The sequence below is a fragment of the Callospermophilus lateralis genome, chromosome 11, assembly GCF_048772815.1.
Source record: "Callospermophilus lateralis isolate mCalLat2 chromosome 11, mCalLat2.hap1, whole genome shotgun sequence".
NCBI classification, from domain to species: Eukaryota; Metazoa; Chordata; class Mammalia; order Rodentia; family Sciuridae; genus Callospermophilus; species Callospermophilus lateralis.
The window spans coordinates 93,502,668-93,516,576 of record NC_135315.1 but is presented as its reverse complement, the minus strand read 5'-3'; the positions used below and the strand labels follow the sequence as shown (position 1 = coordinate 93,516,576).

The following is a 13,909-nucleotide window of genomic DNA, read 5'->3' as shown; positions in this document are numbered from 1 at the left end:
AGAGATTTTCTTCGCCCCCCTTCCTTACAGCAGTAAGGAGTTCCCAAATTAGAGGGGGGAATGAAGCCAGATTTAAAGTTAGGTAGTCAGTGTAGTCAGGTAAATCGGGTCTAATATCGAGTGAAATCTAAAATGGAGGCCATGCTGGGAATGACTCAGGGAAAACGCAGGACGACTCATGGAATGTTAATGAAGTCCTGGAAAGGCCCTAGGCCAAAGTCCACCTCAAAGAAATGTTAATGGAGCCCAGGAAACAGCCCCAACAGACTTGGAGATAGCCCATCCCAAAAGGTGATAATTAAGCCCACCTGTGTCCCACCCCTCTTGCCTCCAACCTACATTCCATCACTGAAAGAACTATAAAAAGGGGAAAGAACAGCCCTTCCACGGATTCCACCTCTTGGGTCCCCTTCTTCCTCCGGGAGAAGTCTTTTCTGCTGTCCTTTAATAAACTTCTGATTTCTATTCTGACCTTGCCTCGGCGTGCTTCTTTGGTGTTATTCTTCAACATTGGGGAAGCAAGAACTCGTCACCGGTCAACAGCGGTTTCACTGATTTGCCAGCAAATGTGGAACTGGCATTTATTTCCAAGTGGGACAGGTGAGGACTCCCTGGGACAGGGAAAACTCACCCAGGGATTCTACCATAGTGTTTTTTAAAATGATGAATTGGCAAAAGAGGGGACGCTCATCATTTGGAGAGTTTTGTGCAACCCTGAATGTCCCTGTAGCCCAGTGATGGAAGGCCTTAGGGTTGCCTATGTCAGATGAGAAGGTACTCAAAAGTGGGGTACAGGAGGATGCCTCAAGGTGGGGGAACAGGAACCACTGAGCTTAACATTCTTGGGGCCCAAGAAAGGAGTCAAGAATGAATGCTGTAATCTGCTGGAGTCAGTGGTTCTGCCAACAACAGAGAAGTCACCGTAGCAACGGGTACCACTGGGTCACTCTGTACTTAGCCAGCCCCACCTGACGAGGTTGACAGTTGAAAACACTGTCAGGCATAGACCTAGGAAATGAATCTCTGAGTGCTCTGCGGGGTGGAGTGGGGGTTGGGGGGCTGATGGTCTGGAGAGAAGGGGACAGGATCCTCAGCTGAATAGGGCACACACTCTATAGCAGTGCAGGAAGGGAAAGAAAGCTAGAAAGAGTGGCCGAGGAAAATTGCCAATGAAGAAAAATCCACAGAAAGGCGGAAACAATGGCTTTAGACATTGTACCAAAGCTAGATGTTCATGCCCTTTGAATTTTTAACAGTGGTGATGCAGAGAGCTGGAAGCTGGTTAGAAAGGAACCAAAGAGGCCTCGAGGGAAGGCAGCCCCCTGGCCCAGGCACGCCTGCCCAGGAAGTAGCACCTGGGAGCTGCCGGAGAGGAGGACCCTGCTTCCCTTTGTTTTTAGCCATGTTTTTGACGTCATTTCCATAATGTGGCTGAGCCCTGGAAGAGCACATTCCCCCACTGCTTCTCAGAACTCAGGCCTGCCAGTCTGCTCTTTCAGGCATGTGGGGAGCCTGTGGCAACTCAAGCCAGTCTCTCTGTTCTTCCCAGGTCCCTCAGATAAAAGCCTGGTTAACAACTTCCACATCAGGTCAGTGCACCTGGAGTGACAGTGCACCTGGAGTGACAGTGCACCGGTAGGTGGGGTTGAGACAGCAGAAGTGTTCTTAGTGGGAGCATTTGGCTTGGAGCTCAGATGTGCTGACTTTGGTTCATATTCCTGTACAAGAAAACACACATACACACACACACACACACACACACACACACACTTACAGACACACAGCAATAATGAAAATAAGAGAACTGAATATTCAAATCACAAAGTTAAAAAGGAGCAAATATAAATTTAAAGAAGTAAATATAAAAGCATGTGAGAAGAATAAAACAAAAATCATAAAACTAATAAGGAAATTCAGGAGCTGCTTCTTGGAAAGAAAAAGGAAAAAAAGAAGATAACCTAATCAAGAAGAAAAAGGTGTGTGTGGGTGCAGCAGATGACATAGATATTCAATATGGAAAACTAATAAGAAAATTTTTAGAATGAAAATTAAATTATTATAAAAGCTTATTTTGTTCAACTCGATGTAAATGAATTTGAAAACCTACTAAAATGCATGAATTTCTAGAAAAACATAAAGTCACAGAAATGATCTGAGATAAGAAAGGGAATCTAATTAGATCAATTATCATAAAAGAAATTAAGAGGGTTGTCAAAGACTGACTCAAACACAAAGCACTAAGCTCAAGTGGTTGTGTAGGTGAAATCTACCAGTTAATGTGTCAAGGCCAAGTTTATCATTGTCAATCAGTGAGGCCCAAGGAGCAGCTGCTGGGAGCCATCAGTCAAGGAAATATGACAATTTCCTTGCCAGCATACCCCCATGTTTCTTTAGTGGAAGGACTCATGGAAATAGGACATTTTGCAGCGACATTGCATGTAAGGTGACCTTGCTCAAGGACCAGGGCGTATCAGTGTTTAGGGTGTTCCCAGTTTAGCATAATAGGAGATTAGGGCGTTCCCCGTTTAGAATAGGGCATATCCTGCTGCCTGAGATCCTCTTGAGTTCTTAGGGTCAAACAGTATATTTGGAAGATAGAAGCCCATGAGGTGTGGATTTGGGCAGAGAACGTGGATTTCCCCAGAACGTGTTTGTAGACGGCTGGTGTGAGTTCGGGAATAAAGAATTGCTGTTTGAATCTACGAGCTGTGTGGAGGCTCGTGATTTGTGCCCAGCCAGAGACTGCGGCATCTGATGGCCCGTACGGGAAACACCTGAAGTTTGGGGGTAAGTGAAATTGCTCGCCCCTGAGGGGAGGTGAGAGAATGAATGACCATTTCAAAAAACAATGTGTTCTTCTTTTGATTTATTTTGTTTTTCTTTCAAGCTGCTTATCCCTAGAAATTTCTCAGGCAAACTGGAAAAAATGGTTGACTGAAGGTTTGAAGTTTGTCGGCCCTGAGGAAGAGAAAATTGATACAAAGATTTTTTATTCCGTTTTTGTTTCATTCAGTTTTGGTTTTGTTTTGTGTTATCTTATTGGGTTGCATTATTTTTATAGTAGATTAAAACAAACTGAAAAGATGTTAAGTAAATTGTTAGAGGTTCAGAACATGGAGAAAGACATTTTAGATCAAGCAAAAGAGAAGGTCTCTCGAGATAGACAGAGGAAGAAAATTTAAAGGAAAAGGGATTATTAGGAAAAAGGCCACAACAGGAGGCTGTTACTAACTTCATTTTATCACAAGAGGGCGTAATTCAACCAACAGCCCCACCGATAGAGACAGCTGAGTGGCCCTCAAACCCCGTAGTTGATAAATGGGATCCTGAGACAGGACCTCAAAGTTTAGCATGCCCTGTACTTGAACAGGTAGGAGGGCAGCGAATTCACTGTGCTTTAGATTTTAAAACAGTGAAGCAGTTAAAGGAGGCTGTAACAACCTATGGTCCCCAAGCTCCCTTCACGGTAAGCATGGTCGAGTCCATTACTAACTTGGACATGACGCCAGCAGATTGGGCTAGCATGTGTAAATCTGTGCTAAATGGAGGACAATATTTGTCATGGAAGGTTGCCAATGAGGAATTTTGCGCAGAGACAGCTAGGCGAAATGCAGCAGCCAGTTACCCTCAAAGAAATCTAGAAATGTTGTTAGGGAAAGGACCTTATGAGGGTCAGTGGCAACAAACTGAATATGATCCTGCTATATATGCACAAATTGCTGCAGATGCAATTAGGGCAGGGAAGACTTTACAAGGACATGAAGATTTACAAGGTCAGCTATCTAAGGTAATACAGAGAGCTAATGAACCTTACGCTGACTTTGTAGATAGGCTAATTCAAACGGCTGCCAAATTTTTGGGGATACAGAACAAGCAATGCCATTAATAAAACAACTGGCTTATGACCAAGCAAATCGTTGCTGCAGAGAGGTTATTAGACCATGGAGACATGAAGATTTAAACATATATATTAAATTATGTAGAGATATTAATGAACAAGGGCAAATCTTGGCAGCTGCAGTACAACAGGCTTTAGATGCCAGGCCAAAAACATGTTATGATTGTGAACAAACAGGACATTTCAAAAGGAGTTGCCCCATAGGAGGAGGGTTTAACAAAACTAGGTATCAAAGAAATAGAATACTGGGTATTTGCCCACGATGCCATAGAGGGAGACATTGGGCTACTGAATGCCGTTCTCAAACTACCATAGAGGGTACTCCCTTATCAAAAAATGGACAAGGACCAGGTATTTACCCACAATATCATGGAGAAAGGCATCGACTCCATTGCCAAAAAACGGACAAGGGGGCCCAATGCTCCAGGGCCCACAACCACAAATATACGGGGCAGTGGAGGAACCCAACAACACCATCAGGGTAGTGCCCAGGACACATTGTCCATTAAATCCCTCATCAGACAAACCCGAGGGAGTGCAAGGTTGGACATCTGCGCCTCTGCCAGAGCACTACTAACTCCAGAGATGGAAGTTCAAAACATTCCCACAGGAATAAAAGGACCTCTTCCCCAAGGGACAGTAGGCTTATTATTGGGATGTAGTTCATCTACATTAAAAGGACTTATGATAAGTCCTGGGGTAATTGATCGCGATTATGTAGGTGAAATAAAAATTATAGCTAGTTCTCCAAGAGGTATATCAGTAATTTCACCTGGAGATAGAATAGCACAGTTGTTAATAATACCCAGCCTACATAATAAATTTCTTAGTCATAGTGTAAAAAGAGGTTCCAGGGGATTAGGCTCCACAGGTGTAGATTGGGCTATGCTGTCTTTAAATTTGTATTCTCGCCCAATGTTAAAACTAAATATTCAAGGACATGACTTTAATGGGCTACTGGACACAGGTGCTGACCTTAGCATCATATCTAGTCAAGAATGGCCAAAACATTGGCCATTACAACAAGGCACTCAAATGCTTTGATGCCTAGGAGTGGTGACTAATCCCCATAGAAGTGCAATGGTATTAGTTTGGAAGGATCCTGAAGGATGTGAAGGAACTATACAGCCATATGTATTGAATCATCTTCCTATAAATTTATGGGGACGAGATGTCCTAGATCAATTAGGTTTGACATTAACAAATAACATCAATCCTAATGTGCCCACTACTAGGGCTAGACAAGATTTTAGGAAAGGAAAAAGATTAGGAAAACAAGAACAAGATATAGCAGCACCAATTCAAATAAATCAAGGAACAGACAGACATGGGTTGGATTTTCAGAAAGGGCCACTGAGACAATAAAAATTACTTGGAAATCAGAAAGACCAGTGTGGGTTCCTCAGTGGCCCCTGACTAAAGAAAAGATACAAGTAGCCCATGATCTGGTCAAACAACAATTAGCGGAAGGACATATACAACCTTCCATATCTCCCCATAATACTCCCATTTTTGTCATCAAAAAGAAATCTGGTAAATGGAGATTATTGCAAGATTTAAGAGCCATTAATAATGAGATGGTTATTATGGGACCTGCTCAAAAAGGGATTCCTCAATTGTCTGCTTTGCCAAAAAGCTGGTATGTTTTAGCCATAGATATTAAAGATTGTTTTTTTTCAATTCCAATTCATCCCGAGGATAGTCCACGTTTTGCGTTTACTATCCCTGCATTAAATCATGAAGGTCCTGATCAGAGATATGAATGGAAAGTACTCCCTCAAGGGATGGCTAACAGTCCAACTATGTGTCAAATATATGTTAACAAAGCAATCCAGCCACTTAGAAATCAAAATCCTGAACTACAAATATTTAACTATATGGATGATGTATTATTGGCACATAAAGATAAAAACATATTGCTGGAATGTTATGCCACACTTACAAACTTATTAAAAAATTATAATCTAGAGATAGCAATAGATAAAGTACAATTAAGTTTTCTAATTAATTATTTAGGAGTTCTATTATCCTCAACCATGGTCCGTCCACCAAAAATTCAAATATGAGTAGATCAACTCAAATCACTTAACGACTTTCAAAAGTTATTAGGAGACATAAATTGGATAAGGCCTTCTCTAGGCATACCAACAGGAGAGTTAGGACCTTTATTTGATATTCTAAAAGGTCCATCAGATCCAAACTCACCTCGCATGTTAACTCCTAAAGCAAGAAAGGCATTGAAAATTATTGAAACATATATGGAAAATATACATTTGGATAAAATTGATATAAGTTTGCCTTTATTATTTATTGTACTACCAACAAAAAATATTCCTACAGGAGTATTTTGGCAAGAAGGTCCATTATTGTGGATACATTTATCTTATTCTCCTAACACTATTCTTACTAGGTATCCTGAGGCTGTAGGACAATTAATACTCAAAGGAATAAAAACAGCGAAGGGAGTGTTTGGAATTTCTCCCAATAAAATTATTACTCCATATACTATGGATCAAATTGATGAGTTAGCTAATGAGTTAAATACTTGGGCAATAATCATGTGTAAATCTAATGTTTCATTTGATAATCACTTACCATCTAATCCTTTGTTGTCTTTTTGGTCTAAGCATCCTGTAGTTTTTCCAAAAATGACAAGAAAAACCCATATCATGAATGCTCAAATATATTCACTGATGGGTCAAATAATGGTACAGAAGCAGTAGTTACCCTTGATCAAATTTTTACATTTTTAGTACCCAAACAATCAGCTCAAAAGGTAGAGCTTAATGCAGTTTTACAAGCCTTTTTGATGTTTAAAGATTCTATATTTAATTTATTTTCTGATAGTCAGTATGTAGTTAATGCTATAGTATCTCTTGAAGATGCTGGTAGGATTTCCCCTTCTTCTACTGTTTTCTCTTTGTTTTCCACTATACAAAGTCTAATCTGGGAGAGAAAAGATCCATTCTTTATAGGACATATTAGGGCACATACAGGATTGCCTGGAGCCCTTAGTTTGGGCAATGATTTAGCAGATAATACTACACATGACATACATATTTTCTCTACACTAGAAGAAGCTACAAATTTTCATAAAAGATTCCATGTTAATGCTAATACTTTACAAAAGCATTTTAAAATAACTAAGGAACAAGCCAGACATATAATAAAACAATGTCAAAATTGCGTGATCTTTTTATCACAAGTTAATCTCGGAGTCAATCCTAGAGGACTGATACCTAACCATATTTGGCAGGTGGACGTCACACACTTGCCAGAATTTGGAAAATTAAAATATTTACATGTTACAGTTGATACCTCTTCCGGATTTTTGATGGGCTCCCTTCATGCCGGAGAAAAAACTAAAGATGTTATATCTCATTGCTTACAAAATTTTGCCACTGTGTGCATTCCTAAACAGTTAAAAACTGATAATGGTCCTGGTTATACTTCTACCTCATTTAAATAATTTTGCTCATCATTTGGTATTACTCATATAACAGGAATCCCATACAATCCACAGGGACAAAGCATAGTTGAAAGAGCTCATCAAACTATTAAAACATACTTATTAAAGCAAAAAGAGGGAATTGGAAAGGGGTATATATCCCCCAAAGATAAACTTAAAATAACACTTTTTACTCTAAACTTTTTAATTAATTTAACATTTGATCTGATATTCCATTTTGCTTTTGATTCCTAATGACACATACTTTTTTCCCTAAGCATATACTTAGATGATCAATACCTCACCATTATGTAAAAAGGAAATGCTCAAAGAGTTAAAAAACAAGCTAAATTTTTCATTTATTATACATTTAAAACAATTCTAAATTTTTATTAACAAACTAATTTTGCTACAATCTGAATTATCATTAGAAATCAACTTTTTGAAAATAACTTTTTAATAATCTTAACATGCTGGTATAGAGGAAGCGGAACAGAATTCAATTGATCTAGAAAGTACACACTATTTCAGCTAAATATTACTGTTTACCATCTGTAAATTAACATCTAGACAGTTCTTTGTAATTGTTAGCAGAGGTTTAAGAAAAAAAGCAGAACTCATAACTTAATGCTTCCTCTAATCACAGAACAAAAAACCACTAATCAAACATTTTAGCCAATAAGGAAAGCTTTCTGTACTAGAAAACCAGAAGTAGTTTAGCACACTGTATCTGAAAGTCACAGACAACTGTATCACCATCACCTGAGAGTTTATTTAGAAAAAGAAAATCTTAGGCTCTTCACAAACCTGCTGAATTAATCTCTGGCAGTGGGATCCAGGAAACTGCCTTAACAAGTTTTTCAGTGGTTCTTACATAAGTTAAAGTTTGAAAAGCAGTAGCCAACAAACTAGGTAAATGTCTACTCACATCAGTGAAGCCTGTATGTAAAGGAACAGAAATGTTCTGGCTAAATATAATCCCTAGAAAACAGCCTCAGAAGATTTCAAATATCATTTCTTCAAGCTAGGGTAACTATTATTTGGAGATTTATGAATTTAAGATATTATCACAAAAATACAGTTTTTAGAGAGATCAGGGGGTTGGGAAGCCCTGAAATTGTGTGCAAAAAAATATATATATAAATAATTGTTTCCTTAGAGGAATGAGTCCAAGACTGGGAGGCATGTTTACTGGGGATTGAACCCCAGCATGCTCTACCAGTGAAATATACCTCCAGCCCTTTTTATTTTTAGACTAGGTCTCTCATAAATTGATGAGCTGGCCTCCAACTTGGAATCCTCTAGCCTCAACCTCCTAAGTCACTGGGATTACAGGTATGTACCACCAGGTTCAGTTCAAAATAAGTTATTTTTTTAATGACATTTTAAAGTTTTTTCTCTTCAAATAAGTGTACTGTTTTTATTTATTCTTTGATAAGGAGAGAGAAAAATTATATTTTAGGGTCTTTTTGATGGCTTCCACATCTATCTATAACTTGAACCAAATATCTACAAATGTTCCTAATTAAATTTTTAGTTGTCTGAATTCAGTTATGATTTAGAGTTCCCTATCTTTGGGGAAAAAAAAGCATTTATACTGCCTCTTTGACTCATCTGTATTTACTACATAACTTCTACAACTGCAATTTTATGTAATGTAAGAATGAAAAAGTGAATCACAACTCACAAATAAAAAGGAGGAAAAAGCTACCTTTCTTCCCTATTTCCACAAAGTTGATAGAAATACAGAAACACACCTAAGAAAACAGAAAAGGCTAAGACTTTTATTCAATACAGTACAAATACAGTGTTAAGACATAGGTCTAAAAAACCTGCTACCCAACTGCATGACTATAATTACCAAAAGCTCATTGAATTGTTCTTCACAAATAGGTAAATTTTATTGGGTATAAATTATACCTCAAGGAAATTGAAGACAAAATCCCTCTTTGACCATATTTTCCTTAATAATCTTGATTCCATGTAAGAAACAACTTAACTTTCTGAGAAACACAAAAGGAATGACTTCCTTAACATCCAAAAATATTGATGGTATACCTACTATTTAAGACACTAAACTGTAGAATGATGATATAATAACTAGAATGGTAAGTTGCCTGCCCTAGAATTCATGGTTGAGTGAAAGAGAAGAAGATGGTTTGACACAGAATAAATGCTAATAAATAAATGTGGAATGAATATATATTCATAAATTAATGCAAGAAAAAAATCAACAGTGACACAGAACTCTGTGTACAGGAACAAATCATTACAACAGCTTTCTTTTTACTTGGAAATGTTTAACATCTTTCTTCAAAGCCTAAGAGAAATGTCATTTATAGAAAGTCTTCTCTACTTCTTATTTAAAGAATTTATTCTTACCTTCTCTGTGCTCTCATAGTCATCTGCTTATCACATTAACCTAGGTAAACATATTTCTCCTACTAATTAGCAAAAATTAACAGCAAGGACTTGACCCCCCAATACTACCTGCCTATCACACTTTCTAGAAAACTGTATGGTTTCATATGCCTCCCACAGCTCATGTGTGAGCAATGCAAGAAAGTTTAGAGATGACTCAATTAGGTTATGAGAGCCTTAACATAATCAGTGCATTGATCCTAGATAGGGATTAACTGGGTGGTAACTGTAGGCAGGTAGGGTGTGACTGGAGGCTCGTCTTTGGATATATATTTTGTGATCATGAGAGTGCTCTGCCTCTCCTTCCTGATGCCATGTTTCCAGTTACTTTCCTCCACCATTTGCTTCCACCATGATATTCTGCCTCATCTCAGGCCCAGGCCCATGGAGTCAACATCTACAGATGGAGACCACTAAAACTATGAGCTTCAAAATAAACTTTTCCTTCTCTAATTGTTCTTGTCAGGTCTTTTGACTAAAACACAAACTGTACCTTCCTAGTATGTAATAATCAGTATTTGTGAAAATGAATCTGGGTGATATAAATTCTATTAAAAAGAGATATTAGTAATGTCCATTAACTTAATTCTCTTACATGTAGAAGAAAAAGTTGTCTCATATATTTTTTTGAGGAATAACAGTAATATTATATAGTAGTTAATTTTCACTTTCTCAGGTGATTTCGATTACCACTTACAAGCTATTAGCAAAGTACAATAATTTAAATAACTGACCCCAATAATACTATTTTTAAAAAATAATTTATAATTATGAAGTTAATGCTCTGTTTCCTTCAAAGAGTCTGACTTTAAAGATGTTTCAACAGCTTCAAGATTTTTTAATCTCTTCTTTGAGATTACGTTTGGGGTCTCTTCTAATTATAAATAATGATTATCATTTATAGTTTATAAAGTAGTAAGTGATATGATAAATACAAAGACCACTTCTCAAGGAGATTCTACATACACAAACAAAATGAAAGGCAGATCAGATGAATGGTACACAATTCAAAATAATTGACCAGACATTTGAAAGATGAACTGGGAGGGAAGGACAGGGTGTCATGGGGACTAATAAAGAATAAGAAAAAAACTACTATATAAAATAAGTATGGGAAGAAAAATACTTTAGAAAAGATTAGCCAACTTATGAGGATCAGAGTCTCTCTTTATAGAAGACTGGGCAGGTATGAGACCAGAAAGAAAAAGACTATTTGAAAGGCTACAGAGTTGGTATGGTATAGGGTAAAAACTGAATGTACACATCTTTTGGAGAAATGAAGCTTCCCCTCATAAAAACTTCAAACCTAGATCAAGTATCTGCAGTAAGTAGAAATAAGGGTGTGCTACTCAGTGAGAAGGCAAAGGGAAATGACAGTATCAATGAAGGAAAAACAAAACAAAAAAAAGGAGAAAGGAGCTAACAATGAATAAGGAGCAAATGTGATGACAATGAAATGCAGGTTTGGGTGGTTTGGAAAAGGGTAAGAAGAATGTCTTGAGCCAACTGCAAATGGTTGGAGATATAATGGATTTGGAAGTTCTTCAGGACAGGAAGGAAACCTATGATAAATGGAAGAAGGAAGGCCAGATGAACCTTAGTTTAAGAAACACAAAATACTTTCCAATTTTATCCTTTAGAAATTAAGGGCAAAATAAAAGACAACCTTAGGTAGCTTTGTGTTTTGAACAGAATAAGAGATTAGCATTCTACCCAGAAGTATACTAGGGGAAAAGATTATGGGGCCTGGTTTAGAGCAATAGGAGTATCAGATACTGCAGTGGTTGGGAGGCAGTCTCAGGAAGCCATGATGCACAGTGAATCCAAAGAACTTCTTGAGATTCAGAAACTTGGAACAGTAAATTATTTCTAGCTGGAGCTAAACATTCACACAAAATGGTGACCTGAAAGAGATGGAACTTAAAAAGTTGGGATGGTAGTAATGTGAATCTGAGACAGATAATAATATTTGGATTTTGTTGTTGTTGTTGTTGTTGTTGTTGTTGTTGTTCTATTGAGATGCCACTGGGTCTAGGGTAAAAGCATCTACAAAATAATTAGAAACACAGATTTGGATCTTAGAAAAACAAAAGATTGAAATTCTAAGATTTCAAGTTGAAAGCTGAAAGTACAGGTGCTAAAATTACTAAGAAAGGGACTATAAACAGTTGGAGACAGGCAATGAAAGAGAGGTGTTACCTAAAAAGAAGAAAAATGGTATTAACCACTTAATAGAGACTAAAGAGAAACGTTTCAAAAGTGAGTGGCAACAAAGTTAAAAATAAAGTTAAGGAGTAAAGAATGAAAAAAGAGGAAAAGTGTGGTGATAAGTACATGACACAATAATCTTTAAAGGGGCAGTGTTAGTTGATAGGTAGGGATGATACTCAAAAGGATAAAGAAATGAGTCACAATTAAGCTGGCAACAAACATTTTGAAAAATGTTGATGGAAAAAGGCAGACAAGAAATAAAGAAAATATGCAGGCAGGACACAGCTCCCTCATCCTAAAATTAAAGAAACAAAACCTTGAAAGTGTTTATAAGCAGAAGACCAATAGTGAGATAGGGATGAAGATACAAGTTAACTGAATTAGGTTATGATGAATTGAAGGAGATAAAACATAGAACTGGCTATGGAGAAATGGGACAAGCTTAATTTCTTAGATTAATATCTGGATGAAGAAAAATATTTGGAGTTGAAAAGAGCTAGTTTTAGGAAAAATAAAAAAGATGACCTTCAATTGAGCAATTAATAAGTTGGTTTAACAACTGAAAGATGAAAATAAAATCTTTAGGGTACTGAAAAAGGATTAAACAAACACTGTAGGTAAAAATAAGGAGGTCTTTAAAAAGAAAAATAAAGAGATAGGTCTTAATCAAAGTTAAAGATTATAAAGTCAGAATGAATAAATAAACTCTTGTATTCTAGAATTGAGCATACATAAAGATGGAAAGGGGAAGAGGCTGAAATCTTAAACTGTCTTTTATGCTAGGTGAGCATGAATAAAAATGTAGAAGACAAAGAAAAGAACAGGATTTGAAACAGAGGACCACGATGACTACAAAGTTAGATGAATGCTGCTAGACTGGCAAAAAGAGTCAAAACTCTGAACATCATGGAGTAATAAGAATTCAGAAGGAATGAAGAGTATATAGGATGAGACTAAAAATGAAGAGGACCCAAAACTTAAAAGCTGATGTGAAGTGCTGGCACTAAAGAAGCCAAAACACCAGGAGGTAGGCCAATCATCAAGGCAGAAAAACTGAGAGAGAAGGGCTAAAGTTGCCATGAAAGGTAGGAGAATTCTGGAAAAACAGTATCTGATAATGATAAGAAAGTAAAACAGAGGTTATGTCATGATCTCCAAGAAACTCAGTTGTACATTAATTCAAATATTTATTTAAATGGAACAAACTCACTATGAATAAGCAGTATACCACATTTATAATGGAATAACTATTTTTAAAGATAAAAATCCACCCTGATAGAATAAAATATTCTCCTATTAAAGAAATACAAATGAAAATAATGTGGGTTCTGAAGGGGTTTCTTAGCATAGTGTAATGATAGGTACTCAAACAACATAAATTAAATGAATTAATGAAAAAGAATTCCAACAGTGGCATCATAACCAGAATAGTCTCTCCTTTTCACTGAACAAATGTATGTATAGATGGCCTGACAGATGAAGGACCATAGAAAGAAAACCAGATTCAATGAATTTCCTAACATCACTGAAAATCCTCCAATAATGTTAGCTATTAATTAAAAAGCTACAGCTACTAGTTGAATATAAGGTTAATAGTTTCAACTATCAATAAATTTAGGTACAGCTATTCCTCTATGAGCAGAAGCAGTAATCACTGGATTTCATCACAAAACTACAGCTTCTCTCAAAGTGACTAATTTGAAGAGGATATTCCTAATGAGGACATTTATTTGTATGCTAAATAAGCTTAAAACACTTAAAGTTTTATTTGACAATCACCATTTTTAAATACCTATAGGGAAAAATAAAAAACAGAATAATTATTTCCCCAACAAACCTATCCTAATTTTATTAGTTTAATTAACCATTCTTACAATTTAAGACCAGTAATTACTTGAGTTACTATGTTGGAAAATAACATCAGATAGTAT

The 13,909-nt window shown here is 36.8% G+C and overlaps 1 pseudogene; it reads right to left on the bottom strand.

Moving 5' to 3' along the window:
* Nucleotides 1-11,962: 11,962 nt before the first annotated feature.
* Nucleotides 11,963-13,909, bottom strand: part of LOC143410698 (zinc finger protein 280D-like) — a 51,446-nt pseudogene continuing 49,499 nt past the window's right edge.